This window comes from Leguminivora glycinivorella, chromosome 11 (genome assembly GCF_023078275.1).
Source record: "Leguminivora glycinivorella isolate SPB_JAAS2020 chromosome 11, LegGlyc_1.1, whole genome shotgun sequence".
NCBI classification, from domain to species: domain Eukaryota; kingdom Metazoa; phylum Arthropoda; class Insecta; order Lepidoptera; family Tortricidae; genus Leguminivora; species Leguminivora glycinivorella.
This window is the reverse complement of record NC_062981.1, coordinates 2863633-2883730: the sequence shown is the minus strand read 5'-3', so window position 1 is coordinate 2883730 and position 20098 is coordinate 2863633. Positions and strand designations below refer to the sequence as shown.

Below are 20098 nucleotides of genomic sequence, written 5' to 3'. Positions count from 1 at the left end.
CATCCTCGACGTGAAATCAGGACTTTTATACTCAGCATATTTCTGTATTGTACAATTTGTACATCTGGGTACGTAGCCGAATGGCACAAAACGGTCACGAAACGCTCACGAAACGAAACGCTCGTAGATGTCTATCTCTATCGCTCTTGCGTATTGGCGCGACAGAGCCAGACTACCTTTCGCGGCTTTTCGTTTTCGTTTCGCGTCGCAGAAACGCATTCGGCTACGGCACCTGGACTTCTGAAAATTGGGAAACAAATGGATAATATTATGAAAGAACAGACACGGCCACAGTATAATAATAGTTATTTGTTTTACAAGGGGGCAAAGTAGTTGTTTAACCGCACGTGCCAATATTGATACCTGAGCAAGCGAAAGATTCCAATATTGAACCGCGAGCGTAGCGAGTGGTTCAAAAAGTGGAATCTTGAGCGTTGCGAGGGTATCAAGGCACGAAGGTTAAACAAACTTTGCCACCGAGTGAAACACAAAATTTTTCACCACACCAACACGAACAAAATAATGATTATAAAACATCAAAATAAATCAAATCCATCAATTTATTCAATATTTATGATTCAAAATAATCATTTATAGGTAAAATCTAGCAGCCAGATTAAGACATCGAGTTAAAATTTGTATGAAATTACTTTGCCCCCTTGTGAATAAAATGCAATTTTGCTATCCGTTTTCGAATAGCAAAGAAAGCCTTTACCAGTTGGTGTGGTGAAAAGAGTATTATCATACAGTATGGCCACTCCCGCTCCCCGCTGAAAGTGCCGCCCACCCCCTCTCGGTTACCTCACGGTTACCGTCTGTCAAAAACGCGAACAGTCGACCTGTCATATGTCACTCATACAAGCATAGTACGCTTTCACCTACACGAGCTTAGTGTGCTAGGAACGCGCCTCTTTCATGTATTTAATCGCCAGTGTCTGAGGTGTGACACGGCCGCTCAATCATGATATTGCCGATTGTTAGGGTGCCGTACCAAAAAGGTACAAAAGGAACCCTTATGGTGCCGCTCTGTCCGTCGGTCTGTCTGTCAATGTTTAGTTTATTACTTTGTATATTTTTTATATTAGAGATTAGATCTATGTTCGTGCATTTTCCTAAAGTTTCCGATTGAAAGTTCTAAGAAAGCTCAGGATACTAATTGCTGAAGCCCTTCGATAAATATTTCAAGAATGATAATTCGTATTGTAATCCAAAGAAGCACTAATGTTTAAAAAAACATTTTTTGTACCTTTTAAATTTTCTGCCCGGTCTACGGAACTCCATAAGTTGGTCTATGGAAGGTCATTTTTCGCTAACGCAGCTCATTTTAAAGGGTCACTCTGGGAAAGAGAAGGGTGTATGAGGTTCTTTATAACAAAACATTGTAAGATTGCTTCAGCTTATTAGTAGTCAGTATTTTGTTCATGTTGGTGTGGTGAAAAAAATTGTGTTTATCGGTTGCAAAGTTTGTTTAACCTTCGTGCCTTGATACCCTCGCAACGCAACGGTCAAGATTCCACTTTTTGAACCACTCTCTACGCTCGCGGTTCAATACTGGAATCTTTCGCTTGCTCGGGTATCAATATTGGCACACCGTGCGGTTAAACAACAACTTTGCCCCCTGTAAAACAAATAACTATATACTTATTGGGTTACTCCTCAGTCACAGTATAATAAAGAGTACTATCATACAGTATGGCCACCGCTCCCCGCTGAAAGTGCCGCCCACCCCCTCTCGGTTACCTCACAGTTACCGCCTGTCAAAAACGCGAACAGTCGACCTGTCATATTTCACTCATACAAGCATAGTACGCGTTCACAACACGAGCTCAGACTGTGTGCTAGGAACGCGCTTCTTTCTTATATTTGATCGCCAGTAGAGATGGGCCGAATATGAACTTTGCCGAATACGAATATTCGGCCGAACATTCGGTTCAGCTCTTACCGAACCGAACATTCGGATCGGATTGATAATTGTTACATATTTTACTACAACCTACAACCATCTACATCTATGTTTTTATGATTTAGTGAATAACTAAAACTTAGTTAAAACAACTCTGAATTCTTCTCAACTTAAAAAAAAACAATTGTATTTATATTTTGACGCATAGGTTTCTCTCTTTTTAGCAGTTCCTCAAAAAGCTACTAAAATAGGAGCTTATTATCCAATGGAATACGTAAGATCTTCATTAGTTATTTACTTTGTATATTCGGTAAATATTCGGCAATGCAACCGAATAATTCGGCCGAATACGAACAATTAAAAACTTGCCGAATATGCCGAATACCGAATATTCGGCCTATCTCTAATCGCCAGTGTCCGAGGTGTGCCTCAGTCTTACTTATTTCAAGAAGCAGCATAACATTATAACAATCCTTACGCATCATAGTCCGCAAATCATATTGCTCGTATTTTAGTATCACATCACTCACTACGTCAGCTTAGCCGGGCCTAGGCTGAAATATCAGTTACAGAAAGCGAATATTACGGTAGCCTTTGTGCAATTACGGCTTAAAAGGAGCCCAGTTCAGTGCTATCGCCAGTCTATTTACTTTAAAAAACGCGACGGTTTTTTTTGGTCGTGAAAACCAGTATGGACTTCTTAAAAAAAAGGAGTAAGTATACAAATTTCTAAAGGGTCGGCAACCCGCAAACACCTTACCTTCAGGCGGGCCATATGCTTGTTTGCCAACAAGTGCTATTAAAAAATCATATGGACCGCAAATACCTAGTGGATAGTAGTATTAGTGGTAGCATGCTTTCTGGACGTCCGAAACTAAAGGGACACATGAGCGTTGCCGACCTCTTAAAAATACAAAAAATATTTAGAAGGTATTGTTTGTAATCATTATTAGTTCTGGTACTTTCCCTTCATGTCCTGTCTTGGGCTCCTGTACCTATGACCGTATTCGACCAACGATACTATGATTACGATACGATATAACAATCTCAAAAGTGATGTTTTTGGTTTTGAATACGGCTGATTGTCTGTAACAATTTGATATGTTTTCTCTGAAGAAGAACGATCAATTATTAAGCTATAATATAATTTATTGAAATTAATTTCCATAGAGTAGATAGATAGATAGATAGATAGAATACTTCTTAACACTTTAAGTTCTCGCGCTTTGTACACATATTTAAAGTCACACACAGGTCGAACGCGATTAATTAACATTATTTTTACCTTTTTTCTTTTTTCCCAACGTTTCGGCCAGGTTGCACTGGCCGTGGTTGCGGAAGACTGACGTGACGTCCCAGCAAAGTGTCACCGGAGATGTAAAGAACACAAAACTTTTGTTTCGACTTTTGTTCGACCTGTGTGTGACTTTAAATAAGAATACTTCTTTATTGGCACACCTCAGCAAAAGATACTGTACCTAGTCTGTTAATTTTTTTTTGATGAATACTTTTGCATGTTAAATTTTATCTTGTTATTTAATGCATGTTAATTATAAGATGTAATGTTTTGAAAAGAAGTGGCCCGCCGAGTTTCTTGCCGGTCCCATAGTGGATACCCCCTCCAACTGAGGGGGGACTGAAATCTTCTCGAGGCTGAGGCGTAGGGTTAGAGCCGGCGTGGCTTTATTTGACGCATTTATGCGCATTCTAATATGCCTACTTGGAAAATAAATATTTCATTATATCATTTTGTCTTCGTTTTTCTCGAAGTAAGTAGGCTCTTCTCGCAACCCCCCGCGTAATGGGGGCACCGCAGTCTCGAGGGCTCTCGGGGCACAAATTACTCAAAGTGGGGCAAATCAGTCATCTCAGCCCAACTTGATCTTTGATCTCGATCTGAGTGTGTCTTTTTAGAACGTTCAAATCTTTGTCTTTTTGGTCCCTTTTCGGCTGGATCACGTAATCCTGTAGTGATCTTAGATATAAATATATCGAAATATCGTAAATTATATTAGGTAATGAAATGTAAATAACTTTTAAAAATATCTGATGTTTTGTAATCATACTATAACAACTATTAAACATGAGTGTGTTTAGTAAAACGTCCCACTTTGTCGGTTACCATTAAGGCGAGATTTACTTGTATCTTTATATGAATACACTGACAAAACGGCTTAATAGCAATCGGGGACGTTTTGCCGTGCACACTCACATATAAAGCATTGAAGTTGATAGGTACCTACATACCTAACTTATTTATACTTTCTTAGCGTATCTTTTTATAACTTCTCTTGGAAGTAAAATCACAAATCATAATAAACAACAACGTAAAGAAGAGTACTTTATTTAACTTGACAAGTAAATTATAACTTTTCGACGAAACACTCTAACAATTACCTATTGGACAAAGGCAAAGACAGATTAAGGAAATGAATATATTTTTCATCACACCAACTGCTAAAGACTCTCTTGATACTTCAGAAACGGGTCTCTATTGGTTCCCATAATTTTTGAAGTCCGATTTTTACTATCCATAACGTTTTCCGCCATAATTTTTCTTAGTCATATTATCACTAGTCATAAAATTGAACGTAAGAAATTGTAGTTCCGATTTTTGAAAGTCATAATTATTGTTAGTCATAAAATTTATTAGCCATAACAATCAAAGTCCATAGTTGTACAAATCCATTATGTTGAAGGAAATAAACTTATTCGGAATAATTGTTCTAAAGACTTTATCACAAGTCATAATGATTACTAACCATGTGTTTCTTCACTAATAGCATTCAATGGGACCTCTATTGTTTCCCATAAAAAATGTTGCAATGTTTTTTCGTCTGCATTTTCGTAAGTTGTAATTTGGCTTACTAACTTCCTCAGTATTTATTAAATTTTCATGGCACCTATTAAACCAATTGGTCTCGCCAAGGAGCTGACGTCGACAACTTCTACCTCTCGGCTCGGCTATCGGCTTTTAAGGACAAAAGATAACTAGCAAAGGGAAACTAACGAAACTAACTACACAAGGCAAATGGTTACTTTTTGAAACAATTTTGTCCCGCCAATAAGTCGACGGAGCCCCGCTACGCGGGCCTCCTATTTCCGCTCTAAGGGACAAAAGGAAACTAACGAACCTAAACGAGGAAAAGGGTATTTTTAAAACAATTTACTTAGCTCCACCAATGAGTAGACGGAGCCCCGCTACTCGGCGCTCCTATTTCCGCTCTAAGGAATCAAAGGAAACTAACAACCTACCTGAGGAATAGGGTTACTTTTTGTTTGGAAGTCATAAATAATATTTTTATAATTTTTTTCTGTGTAATTATATTATGTATGTCTGAAATATAATGTGCTTTAGGAATTTTAGACATTAAATCTATATGCAGAACAATCAGTAGGGCTTCAAAATATATGCCTAATAATATTTCTGAATAATTATTGTTATACTTTTAAATTTTATACTCATCAACTTTATGACTTTTGAGATTATGATATCCAATCCATGCAATATTATGGTTTGTATACTCTTTATTTATTTTCTTTCTTAGGCTAGGCTGTTTATAATATGAATATAAAAGTAAAATACAAAAACACATACAAAACAATATAAAACACATATAAACACATTATAAAAAACCTAATTATGGTTATGGTTATTATGGTTTGTTATTGTTAGAACCATTAAACGTTATTCATAACAAAAATTATGACTAGTGATGTTTATGACCACAAAATATATGAATAACAACTTCTGACTAACGAAATTATGAACAATAATGTTATGGGAAAGAAAGGGATCCCTTCAGAAACGGATGAGAAAATTGCAATTTATACACAAGAGTGCAAAGTATTTATTTTTCATCATAAAAAAAACATTTTTAGGGTTCCGTACCAAAAAGGTACAACAGGAACCCTTATGGTGCGACTCTGTCCGTCTGTCTGTCCGTCTGTCACATTCCTAAATATCTCGAGAACTACTAATGCTATCAACTTGAAATTTGGAATAGTTGTGAACATTGTAAACCTCTACAAATAAAAAGTATATATTTTTTAAATATATTAATTTTAATTGTAGAAAATGGCTAAAATGAAAGGGGGGCAAACTGTAAATTTCAAGTTACTAGGTCAAGTGGGGTATCGTTGGAAAGAGCTCAAATTGAACGTAAATAAGCTATTTTTTATAATTTTTTTGTTGTGGAAAAAAAAAGAATTTTGAAGGAAAATGTAAAAAAAAATACCGTTCCCCCCCCTTATCTCCGAAGTTTACCAACGAAAAATTATGAAAATTTTAGTAAACATTGGTTTTATGCTATATATTACAGGAAAAATAAAATCGTGTTTGTATTTTGAATACTTTTTTTTTAATTCACAAAAAACTTTTCAGATTTTTACTTTCAATTTACCCACCCTTGCGGATGTATATCGTACTTCAAATTGATACGAGATGTTACGTAAACCATCTTCTATCCAATAAAGTAAAAACTGTTTAAATCGGTTAACATTATAAAGAATTATCCCTGAAAAACCAGGTCACGCAAATTAGTTAGCAAATTGACCGGGAGATGGCGCTATACACTATAATACTCATTAGTGCCTATACTTTTGTCTTCTAGTCAAGTCATTAGAGTTATATGAAAATATGAGATTATTTTTACTAGGTAGTTTGAAAGAAAGTTTGTACGGAACCCTCGGTGGGCGAGTCCGACTCGCACTTGGCCGGTTTTTTTGTAATAAACTGGCCAGTGATTGACCTTAGTTGCATCTAATGGAAAGTGACGACAAGGCCGAAGTTGTAGCTCTATTCACTCTTGACTTGAATATTCGGCGCGCCTGGTATTTGATGCCCAAAGGTAGGGCTGCCATCTCGAATTTCGCCAAACCCGGACAAAGACACAAAAAACCCGGACATTTGACGTAAATCGCGTTTTTTCCCCGGACGAGTCAGAATTTATTTTTAAAAAACATGACCTTTAATTTTCATCCATTTATTTTTTTAATTTCACACAATGTTTAATGTGTAATTTTTCTTATAAAAAAAATATTTGTCTCTTTTTAGTTTACTAAGTTACTAGATCAAATGGGGTATCGTTAGAAAGAGCTCAAATTACACATATCAACTATTTCTTATAATTTTTTAGTTGAAGAAAAAAAAAATATTTTGAAGGTAAATGTAAAAAAATACCGTTCTTCCCCCTTATTTCCAAAGTTTACCAACGAAAAATTGTGAAAATTTTACGAAACATTGGCTTTATGATAAATATTGCAGGAAAAATTAAATAGACTGTGTATCTTGGAAACTTTTTTTTTAAATTGACTATAAAAAAAAATTCCATTTCCACTTCCAATTTTACCACCCTTGCATATACATATTATACATCCATATCGTATTTCAAAATTATACGCGATTTTACCTAAAACGTTGTCTTTCAAATAAAGTAAAATAAAAACTGTCGAAATTGGTTAACATTATAAAGAATTATACGTCAAAAACCATCATACTATTGTAGCAGGGCCGATTTGTGAATCTCGACCATTCGATTTCGTGAAATTCATTCAATAATATCTCCACTACTAGCGATTTCAATTTTACTAACAGAATCGAAAACGAATGGTCATTACTCGTACCTACCACTATTTTTAAAATTACTAGCTTTCCTTTTTCAAAAATAGCAATTACGGCGTTTTCCACAGACTTTTAAACGACGAATATATTGTATTGTATTGACGTGTTGAATTCGGGCGTTCGAAATTCAAAAATCGATCCCCTGGTTGCGCAAGTAAGCGAATTCACCGAGAGATCGTACCTACACAATAATGCTCATTAGTACCTATACTTCTAGTCAAGTCATTATGTCTACATATATGAACTGAGATTTTTTTAACCATTGGAAGTTTGTACGAATACGGAACCCTCGGTGGGCGAGTCCGAGTCTCACTTGGTCGGTTTTATTATGTAAACAGATATTAGTTAATCGGTCAACTTAAATTCGCTGATAATACTTAAATTCAATGAGGTGCTTCCTTACGTGAAAAGTGTCCGGGTTTTTCCCGGACACTTCTTGACTCCCCGCCCGGACGTCCCCCGGACGGCCTCCAAACTAGGACAAATCCGGGGAAACCCGGACGGATGGCAGCCCTACCCAAAGGTAGCTGGTAGAATCGACCATTTTGGTAAATGGTCATTTTGAAAGATGCATTTGGGTGCGGCTAAATAGGACGATTGATAGATAATGGAATTTCATACAAACCTTGCAGGCCAAGGCCGGCAGAGTCTTCTTTTTTAATTTCCAAGTTCACAGATAATTGTGACATAACATCCAGGTATTTAGCCAATTAAAAAAAACTATAAGGGGCTTTATAGACGTGCCAACTGCAACTGGTACGGGCCCTAGACAATATTTGATTTTGGGTGCGTTTTCATACAAAAAACATTGTTTTCGTTTTTCTTTAATTTTTTTTTAACTTTTTGTTTTTTTATAAGCGTATACGGGGCATCAAAGGGGAACGAAAATTCGATTATTTTTGCGCTACGACGCACCGTTTAGGAGATACAGCCATCCAAAGTTACTATTTTCAGTAGACTTTATTTATTTCATACCATGTTTGAGAAAAGCACTATACATACCTCGGCGGGAAATGGGGTTGCCCGCCTCAGACCTATCCTTTGTCCCGGCCTCTGTAGTAATGTACTATTTTCAAATGAAAAATACCGTAGTATTCGTAGCCTCCGCGTTTCTTTGATAATTTCGACATTTAAAACTCATCCAATGAATAAAATTGAGCTAATACTTTGATTGAAATTCAAATAAAGCGAAGTTGGAGCCAAAAGAACTCCAACAAAGCCTTAAAACAGGATTAGGAGTTGCGATGTTTGAGTTACCAACTTACGTCTTGAAACAGTCTCTAGGTACTCGTATAATATAAGCACGGGCGACCGAGCTTCGCTCCGAATTTCAAAAACTCAAAAATTCGAGTTTCCCCGGACCTAAGACTAAGCAAAGAGGATCGAGTATTATAGAGAGTTACTGTCAAAGTGAAATGTGTAATCACAGTGCATAGACTGCTATTTCTCGACACAAGCTTAAAACTTTTAAACCTCAGTTTTGACAATTTGGCTCATATTGTTAGCTTGATATGTGTTAAAATGTAAAATATTAATATTAGCGCCATCTAGCCGAGCGATCCCCTAAGGTGTAACGCCATCTAGGCCACCGCACCTTTTTGTCTAGGGCTTTGAGGTACGTTTTTTTCTTAGATTTTATCCGGTTATACGGAGTTACATATCGTCACATTTAAAAAAAAAACTTGTATCTTCGTCTGTCAATGAAAAGAAAATTGTAGTAAGTATGTATGGAATGCATATATAGACTTACTGCGTTTTAACTTTGAGGAACACCGTGAGATACGAGATTTTTTAAAAGTAGTGACGATATATCTTTGGACTAAGTGCGTTTTCACATTATCCGATCCGATATCGGATGTCGGACCGATATCACATACATTACAGGCGCCATCTTGGATTTTTTCTATTGAAATCCTTCCGACATCCGATATCGGATCGGATAGTGTGAAAACGGCCTAAGCTAGATTAATGCCATAATGCCCAAATATTTACTAAAAGTTAGTAGGTAAGGGTTTTCGGTTCCGAACTACTCGTATTTCTTCGACCATTTCCCACAAGGCAGAGCACTACGTATCAAAACCAATCCCATACCATCACAAATTGCAAAATGAGAATCGAACGCGTTGAGTAGGTAGGTAATTAATTACTTATACACATACAGTGCGTAAACGTAATAAGGGCGATAAATGAAACCAGGCATATAATTCAATATTGTTATCATTAATTAAGAGGTGTTATTGAGTTACTCTTAATTTTCAGCCCATAATAAATTTTTGAAAAATTTCCCAGCGGCAATGTACTGTAAACGTGGTTGCGATGACAATCAATGACAACTGTTAACGAGCGTTTAACACGAGTGTTTGCATTACGTTGCGGGCCGAATTAATTTGTATGGATAAAAAAAATATTTCAATTTTAAGTAAAAGTTATCTAATTCCATTTTTTAGGTCCTATACTCACCACCGTTAAGAGGTTCGCCCGTATTAGGTTTACACCCTGTATAATGACGCTTGTATCCCATAAAGAGGTAGGCATAGCACTGAAACTACTCAAGTTTCAGTGACTCTTGGGCCTTGGCAATTATGGAATCAAAAAAAAATTGTTACATAGCAGTGACAGGTTGCTACTTATGCTAGGCCGAGAGCCTACGCCACAATTTAACCCATATTGCACAGTCGACTTCTAGGATACCTACGGGAAGAAAGGAGGCGGTGAAATTTTTAATCCGTGACCACTGACCACATGTTTGTAACCTGAACCCGAGATATTACTTGCTTTAGTAAATCGTAAAACGGCATTATGTTATTATAATAAAGAAATGGCGGAAAATAAAAATGGACCGTTTCCTCGTGTGGAGCAGAAGTAGGGCGACAACAATGCGCGCTCCCAATTAGCGAGATTAGTTAGACGCGGTGACCACGCTTCTGCTAGAGGACGGACAGTTTTATAATGCTTAGTTGAGCCATTTTTTTCAAAGTTGTCCAGTGGGGTGGACAACTTTGAAAAAAATGGCCCTCTTTTTGGTTTTGGAATTTTTTATGTGGTTTCCACTCAGAATCGCGAGCTCTTTCAATCCTCATAGGAGAAAAAAAAGTGTCTCAAGGTTTTTTCCCATTCCGTTACCATTCTTTCATACATTTTGTATGGCAGTAACGGAATGGAAGGTTTGAAAAACGTATGGAAATCTTGGGATATTTTTTCTCGAGGATCGAAAGACCTCGCGATTCTGTGTATGAATAGCATAAAAAATACCCATGTTACAAAAAAGTAAGGTGGACAACTCTGAAAAAAAAAAATGGTCCAGTTGCTGATCTACTGTCAGTGGCCTTTTCACAACAGTGACCATTGTCGCTCGACAGTGACACTTCGCCGCGTTCATTGTCTGTTCAACGAGGTAATATTTTTAGAAACTTCTTGGAAAGCAGTAGATGACTGTTAAAGGAAAGTACAGTCTGCGATAATAGCTTGTGCCAAAGATGAAAACAAAACTTATTTAAATTAAAGGAAAAATTGAAAGAATCACATGTCCGGCAGGAATCGAATCTGTTGAGGTGTGACATTCAATTTTTCCTTTTATTAAAAAATATATATATCATCGTGCTCTTTCAGCACCTCCTCGCGATGCCTGCGAGCAACTGTCTTTTACGTCTATTAGGTACTACTACTACTACTACTACTTTACTACTACTTTACTAGGAATTGGTAAATCGAATACTAATCTTACTGATGAGTCTACTTAAAAAGGGTTAACTTGTTCATACACGGTAATCACTTACCATTAGGCGTTTCATCTGATCGTTTAATTCATAAGAAAATCCACGAACACCATAGACCGTGGTCACCCTACACACTCGGGGCTTAGCGAAGCTCGTTACATCGAAACTGTAAGAGCTTCAAGATTCTCGTATTGTCCGTCCAGTGTGGTCACTGCCATAGAGAATAAGAACTTAAGCATTCGATTTTTTCCCCAAGAGTTGTGCCTGCTCGTTCACTGAAACGATCGCTTCCAACTAGTACGATCTCTGAAGTGTACTAGTTCGTTTTTTTAGGACATTTAGTACAGTAGTACGCCGAGAGAGCGAGAGACAAATTGTGCATATGGCGTACAGTAACGCTCGCTCGTACTAGCCGAGAGCTGATCGGCCGTTTTCGCGCGCTCTCGGTCCGAGTCAGTCGGTTCTACCACACGGATCGCATTGCTGTCATTTTCACTTCTCGGCTCTTTTCGCTCCCATTCTGTTGCGCGTGTGTGATTGTACTAAATGTACTAGAGAGCAGAATCATTTGGGAGTAGGTCGGTCTAGTACAGTGTATGCAATCGTATCTTTTGTACTATTAGTACATGTCCTACACATGCCTATTTTCCCCTTTTAAAGGAACTCAGGAAGTCAGGTCTAAAGAGGACAATATTTTTTTCACTCATAGGTGATGTGATGTGTTAGGTAGTAGGATCGTATGTGTAACTGAACAACTTCATCTAGCTATAAATAAGAAACATAATAAAAGAACAAATGGTTTAAATTGATGATTAAATGTAACTTTGTATCTATTTATTCATATAAAAGTATGTCAGAATTCGAATGAACTAAATGGTTACACAAAAATAATCAGCGTGTTATCGTCTATTGAAATTAGCGCCATCTTTCAGCAAATACTAAACATTAAGAACTACTGAGAGACGTACATGAATAGCGAATAGCGAGCGAAGTTATTGAACGGGCGAGCGATTGTAAAACAACTCCGTTAGATGGCGCTTGTTCAACAAAACATCTTATACAACGTGTTTTTGCCATTACTCAAAACCTCACACTACATTTAATAAAATAATTGCTGATTGCCATCATAAACTATAAAACTATTTATTTATGTGCGTTACTGCGGCGACATGGGGATTGCCAATAGACGGCTAAGATATCATTGTAAAGCACTTTGAGGTTTTGTCACGGTGGATTTCGCAATTGTAGTAGGCGGGTTTGAGCCAATATTAAGAGTGACAAAGGTTGTGATTAGATGCGAGTTTAGTTTGTAGTGACTTATGATAAACATTGAAATTAAAATGACAAACAACATCAAGCTCGTAGCTGGAAAGAATGGTTGCCCAAGTAACCGGCCAGTATTAACAACCCTAAATATTGAAAAAGGTAAACAACCTCTAGCGATGCGATATGTACATTGTTGTGTTGCAAGTGCAGTGGAATAGGCTTGTAAAGAGATGATTGATCATGTTGATTTGAATAGAAGTATTGCTCCCATCGGGATATGGTTCAGTCGATTCTGCTCTCGATTCTGAATAGGCGGTTTTCATATTTTTAGTGTTGAATGGAACACGGTGTATTTCAAGTATTTCAACTATTGCGCAATGCAATAAGTAGTTTAATTAGGTATAAACAATGATATATCTGTCTCTCTCTAAGTCAGGTGTGGAAACACCTGTGATAGGAAGCATCTTTTGCTGAGAAAACGTGGACTTTGATTCGTAGAGCGTATGGGTGTAAACAAAGCACTTATGATCTTTCTCTTTGGAGCCGATACATCAAACAAAAGCGCCTGCAGGTGCGTCTTCAAGGCGAGTCCATCCAGGAAGAAATGTCCAAATAAAATGTCTGGACAAAATTTCCTAGAAGAAATGTCTAGAAAAGTGTCCAGATCCGTGCCTTTAAATAGCTCCGGGAGCGTTATTTGATTCATTATTTTTCGAGCATCAGGGACCGACAGTCGACTCTGGCCTAAAGTGTAAATTGTTTTAAATAGCGGGGAACCTCTGCCCAAATTTCTAAGTGTTTGATTTTATTGTGAATAAAATCTATGTTTTATTCTCGTAAAGTCAGCATTTGGGATAAGTGCTTAGAGTTGTTTAACTCTGGTACTAATGGGTAGTGATTTCTGCTAAGTTTAAGTTATGTTTTACTAGAAGTATTGAAAGTTAGTGAGTGTTTATTTTATTCATGCCGTCTATTGTTTGGTTTTGTGTGGAACATATGTTCTTTTCAGAGCCTGATTTTGGATGGTAGATTCCGATTCGGTGGTGCAGGTTTATTGTCTTGTGCTATTGAGTTGGAGTTTATATGAGTGAAGTGAACCGCTAACGATTCGGTTCTTCTTGTCAGAAGTTTCATTGTTATTGTGATAATCAAATTTAATGGTTAAAGTAAATAATACCTAATCAGTTCAAATTAAGTGAAGAATATTTAATTATAAAGCCAGATCGCTGCCCAGACAGACAGTTTGTTTAGCCTTGCATCGATTAACCTAGCGGCTGTTAAACTATTGATGCAAGGAGGTCCGTAGTTTTACCAATACAGAGGGTTAAATTGGCATTTTTCTCTTTACCAACATAGAAAAATGAAAAATCTCTCCCTCCCTGGTTCTTCAATGCCCAGCTGTTAGCCTAGAACGAGGACATTATATGTGTCATTTGGAGTAATCCAAGCTCGCTCGAAGTTGCAGTATTTGAAGGCCTTGTATATTTATTGTCATAAGTATATATCATATACACAATAGGGAACTATCCTACCCGATTGCCTCCCTGTCCACGGACGCCTGCATCGGGGGGGGATAAATACACAGACTTATAGGGTTTGCTTTCTTCAGTCTAGTCTGCTGAACTCTAGCGTAGTCAGATTAGATATACACCGCGTAAGTTCTAAAACTCTGGGTCCATGGTGAGTACGAACAGAGTTTTTATCGTTTTAGATTAGGGAACTTTCTGTCTAGTAGGGTAGAATCACACATCGATAGGTAGGGAAATAAATAAAGTTCTGTATAAAAACCTATCTTATCTAATAACTAAAAATAAATTATGTAAAAGTAAATTAAATTCTAGACCTAAAATCATTGTGAACAAAATTACTGGGTGTTAGAAGGTATTTTATAAATAATATCGTGTGTTTATTCTTGGTATAATGAAACTTCAATATCATATTTATTATCGAAGTGTGAAAAAGCTTTGAATTATTACTGGTTAATTCATCTAAGTGTAATTTGTAATTGTGGTAGCAATTTCTGATTCTTCATGTGACAGCGATCATTGAGTGTTAGCTGGGGTTTGTTTAGGGACCAGTGGCATGCGGGCGCCGTCCACTGATGGGAAGCCGAAAACTCCGAGGAGTGATTAAGCTTACTTTTCTTGGGTTTTCAATTGGAAGCTTCTTACTCGATGTATCGTTGAAACAGTGAAAGGGTCGAGAAGTTATGGTCTATTAGCAGTATTGGGGAAAAGGGGGGTTTAGCTAGGGAAAATGAAACAGAATAAGAGGGGGGTTAGTTCATAGATAGATAGCCCTTCTGGTTTGGCATAGGATTCTCAACAGAGCAGTTTGGTTGAGATGAGGAGTTTCAAACCACAACGCAAGCTTCGAGCCCAATTGAAACTACTAATAGGGCGTAGTGGATGATTACTAAAATATTTTTTATATTATTTACCATTTATAAACCAAAATTATGAATAAAATGTCTGGCGCCTATAGGTTTTTTCCTGTTCAAGTTCGTATGTTACTTTGCTCGCACATTTTTCACAGGCGTTATTTAGCGTTAACATAATCTCCACGTCTTTTGCCTATTCGTCCAAGTTAACGTAATTTTCACAAAATTATGCTGAGTTTTAATTAGTGGGTTAAGTTATAATTAATCATATGAGTCCAATAGTCGTATCTACTTCGCATTAAAGAGTTTGGGTTGCTATGGTTCATATCGAGGGGTCCTTCTACTACCATTAGACGATCACAAGGCCAAATCTACGGGGTATTTTTAAAGGATGGTTAGTTGTAAGAATGTTTAGTCAAGTAAGTAAGTAAATAAGTGAGTGTGTGTGTGGATTGAGTGAGCACCTTCCGAAAATAAAAAAAAATATGCTGATCATTTAGTAAAAGTTCTAAAACAATTGTAAAACGAATCTCTGAATTTGTAAAAAGATAAATCAAAAGATACAGCCATTAACATGTGCTCACTCAGTTCTCACAAACTACCAACGAAAACAGTGAATATATTCATTTAACATATAATATTTATATACTAACATTTAGTAAAAAATAGGCCAACCTACCTCTATAAATATTAAATCACCTAGTGACGTATTAAATTTTTTACAAATAGTTTCTTATGCTCACTCAATCCACACACTTTTGAAAAGCCGAATTTTGATGAAAAACATAAGATTTAGACCGCTATTATATGTGTATAGTTTAGTAAAAGTGAAATGGGAATTTGTAAAATACAAAACGAACCACTAACGTGTCAGGTTTTTTTATAATAAATTTTTGTAAGTGCTCACTCAGTCCACACGTTTTGAGAAAGTTAAAAATGTAAATATCTTACGATTTGTAGCACCTAAGACACTCGAAAGTACTTCAACATTTAGTAAAAATTTTTACTAAATATCCACCATCTAATATTTTATATTCGTTGTCTGGTTTTAAAGATATTCAGACATAACTTTTCTCATACAAATGTATCAAGTAGGGTGACCACACTATGTCGGCTCCTGATTTTCCCCACCTTCCCATTGTCATATTGAGATTGGGGAGTTTCGTTCAATTTTGATAATAGTTTACCGGATTTGTAAGTGGGAGCGAGAAAAGAATAACTATTTCTCGCTCCCACTTACAAATCCGGTACGCTCATCTGTTAGCGCGATTAGATTACCAGGTTCTGGTTTCTTACTAGTGAAGTATTATATTCTTTGTTTCTTACCAATTATTATTCATGTCCTTTTTAATGCTTGCATGTCGATATGGTTATTATATCCTGACGTCGATAAAAATTACACAATACACATCATCACTAGGCCAAGAACATAACCTAAAAACAGTTTGCAGATGGAGAATTAATATGGTATTAGTTTAATATTATCAGAATTGAACGAACGAAACTCCCCAATCTCAATATGACAATGGGAAGGTGGGGAAAATCAGGAGCCGACATAGTGTGGTCACCCTACTTGATACATTTGTATGAGAAAAGTTATGTCTGAATATCTTTAAAACCAGACAACGAATATAAAATATTAGATGGTGGATATTTAGTAAAAATTTTTACTAAATGTTGAAGTACTTTCGAGTGTCTTAGGTGCTACAAATCGTAAGATATTTACATTTTTAACTTTCTCAAAACGTGTGGACTGAGTGAGCACTTACAAAAATTTATTATAAAAAAACCTGACACGTTAGTGGTTCGTTTTGTATTTTACAAATTCCCATTTCACTTTTACTAAACTATACACATATAATAGCGGTCTAAATCTTATGTTTTTCATCAAAATTCGGCTTTTCAAAAGTGTGTGGATTGAGTGAGCATAAGAAACTATTTGTAAAAAATTTAATACGTCACTAGGTGATCTAATATTTATAGAGGTAGGTTGGCCTATTTTTTACTAAATGTTAGTATATAAATATTATATGTTAAATGAATATATTCACTGTTTTCGTTGGTAGTTTGTGAGAACTGAGTGAGCACATGTTAATGGCTGTATCTTTTGATTTATCTTTTTACAAATTCAGAGATTCGTTTTACAATTGTTTTAGAACTTTTACTAAATGATCAGCATATTTTTTTTTATTTTCGGAAGGTGCTCACTCAATCCACACGCACACAATAAGTGAGCGGGTGCGGAAGTTAGGTACAATTTTGGATAGGCCGTAACCAGGATGTGAGGTATTACCATAGGGTTTCTTTTAATTACATAACATTGAGATATATTTCATATACATTATAATACTAAACAGTAGCTTATTTAGTTATAATTGTGTGTGTTTGGTGGAGCGTCTCACGTTGTCGCTTTGTGGGATGCTTTGCTAAGGACACTCACATTTTGTTGATCGTGAAGCGGAGTGCGAGTGACTTTGACTATTGGACCCAAATTCTTCTTTATTAAATACTTGTCAGATAGTCAATCACAAAATATTGACATGCCTTGAAGTGCAAACTCTGACAAATATCATCTAATTCATGCAGTTGAGGGTTAAGTGAAAATCGAACACTTGCATATCTTTAATTAAAAATAAACATATATATGAAATCCACATTATTATTTTACAACTTAAATTTTATCATATATTCAATATCCTAGTCTTAATAATGTAAGGCAGTGCTTTAGTCATATTGCTATTCGAAGTACATCTGCTGTCTGTCTTTTGCTGGCATAGTCTTCTCCATCAGTCATCAAAACTTAGTCGGCCATTGTAAAACTCCGGAACCATTCTTTATTCTTCTAACTGCTTCTACTGATCTGAAAATAGAGATAAATATGCATTAGTTGGTTGTAGGAACCTTTTACATTTCAATTTAAGTGGTTTTATCTAAGTATGCATAGATATAAGTAGGTATAGGCACAGAATATTTACAATAGTACAATTATAAGTTAGCAATATCTGTAGGATGCCATATACCTAAAAATCAGTCATGTACATACATGAGTTCCTTATTTTAAATAGCAGGGGGTGAGGCATTTCAAAACATTAGTACAATTTGCCAAAGTAGGAAATGGTTACAAGCAGATCAGCGGTAAACAAGATATGTCTAGTGGTCTAAAGACATGGGGGTGAAAGTCTACCTTATTAACAGCTGTAATGTCCTAGTGGCATTATATTTCATATTTAAATACTTAATGTCATATTTATCATAGTTAGGAAACAATTGAATGGGGGTGAACATCTCCATTATCATTCGACAGATTATTTTGGAAATTTAATAAGGAAGTGACAATATTCCATAATTTCAACTTGTCCTGTTCCATTTATTAAGTAGTATTCACAATAATACTTCATTTCTACCTTTGCCCAAACAAGAAAGATAGGATGTGTACATACACACATGTACAGTAAGCCATACTGCGACTTAGGGCTTTTCATACAATTTTTATGTTATTTCTCTAACAGTAGGCTATACATGTACTTATCTATGGCTAGAATAAGCTAAAGTAAGAGTAGTTTTAGTCTAAGGAAGTATGTAGGTACCTAATATTAAGCTTAGCAACACGTTTGTAATTTTCCTTATATCGGGGTAGACAACGGTAGACAGTTGTCATGATGATCATATGGGCCAGTAATATGGCAGCATTCTTCACATTCTAGAAGTGGAAGGGGTTCATCTTGTAGTCTGTAAAGCAAAACAGAGTAGGATATTAGATTATAGAAAGAATAGGCTAGGTAGTTATAGATTTTTAAGAATTTCAATTTTTTAGTATGCAGTTTCCGAGGAACTATTGATGATCAGTCAATGTGACATATTGACTTGGGTTTTGGGTATCCACTCAAAGGAATATCTTAGCACCATTTTCAACACTATTTCAACTATACATTTATAGAAATACACAGGAAGTATTAAATTTCATGGAATACGAGTAAGCCATATGTGCCAAACTTTTCACCGAGTCTGTCTGAGTAACTTTGACTTCTAAAATATACCTGGGTGTTTAATTAGGTTATAAATAAGTTATCTAGATTTAATTTAACTGGTTTAGAGTAGAATAGTGTTAGCTGACAGGATTACAATTCTATATTTAATGCTGAAAATATTATTCTTGGGAAGATATCCGTCTGTCTTGAGCGGCAAACATGAGTAAAATTTATATAGATATACACAGTTAAAATAAGGATTTGCGATATATTAAGGTCAGGTCTAGGCATAAGTTTAGCAGTATAAAAGTAGGAACTTACTTTGAAAGTTAGTCATCACTCATCGCCATCAGGAATATCTTTATCACATTTTAATGGATGACAGTTTCATTTCATAATCACATCAAGTACCAAGAGAACATTTCAGTGGGTAGTAAACTTGCTGAAAAACAAACAAACTTGTAAATATCATTCATTGAAACAGAGCAAAGTAGGTTCACTTAGTATCCATTATTTTAGAAGCATAAAGAGTAAGTTTAAGTAACAGGTTTTATAGATAATCGGTCTTAGGGGAAAGTAGTGCAAATAATAGTCTGTTACTATAAGTTCCAAGTAGGTCTGGGATCTTACCTTCCTTGCAAAGTTGCTTTTCGAGTAGGCAACTTAATTCACTTTGTCAGTGGAGGCATACCTCTTTAAGACATCTTTTGTATGGCTGTATGTTCATTAGATTGTGAATTTGAGCACTAGATTTTCTATTATCGTGATGAGAAACACAGTAAAACACATGTCAAGGTTCCAATGCATTCATATCCTCCAACGCGGTCGTTCATATCTTATACTATTAAACGAGCAATTCTTGTATATTTATTTATTTATTTATTTATTTATTTATATATTTATTTATATATACCGACGATCTCGGAAACCGCTCTAACGATTTCGCTGAAATTTGTTTTGTGGGGGTTTTCGGGGGTGAAAAATCGATCTAGCGTAGCCTTAGATCCCGGAAAACGCGAATTTTCGAGTTTTCATGAGTTTTTCTTTCGCATTTGTAAACGTAAAATATGGTCCTTAATTTCGCCGCGCGCGCATCGATTCCGCTTAGCTCAGTCGCACGAGGTCGGTCTAATGTACGCAGATAGATCGTAGGTGTCAGGGTTTCGAATCCCGGCCAGAAATTAAGTTTTTGTTTTTTGTCTTTTTTTTTGTTTTTGTATTTATAAGAGTTTTTTTTTATCT

The 20098-nt window shown here is 36.1% G+C and overlaps 1 long non-coding RNA gene across 1 annotated transcript; it reads right to left on the bottom strand.

The window, feature by feature from the left end:
* Positions 1-17682: 17682 nt before the first annotated feature.
* On the bottom strand, positions 17683-19685 carry LOC125231123. Its single transcript, XR_007177594.1, has 4 exons — positions 19487-19685; positions 19178-19298; positions 18476-18617; positions 17683-17748 (listed from the first exon to the last, which is right to left on the bottom strand). It is a non-coding gene; the product is annotated as an uncharacterized LOC125231123 (long non-coding RNA).
* Between the last annotated feature and the right edge of the window lie 413 nt (positions 19686-20098).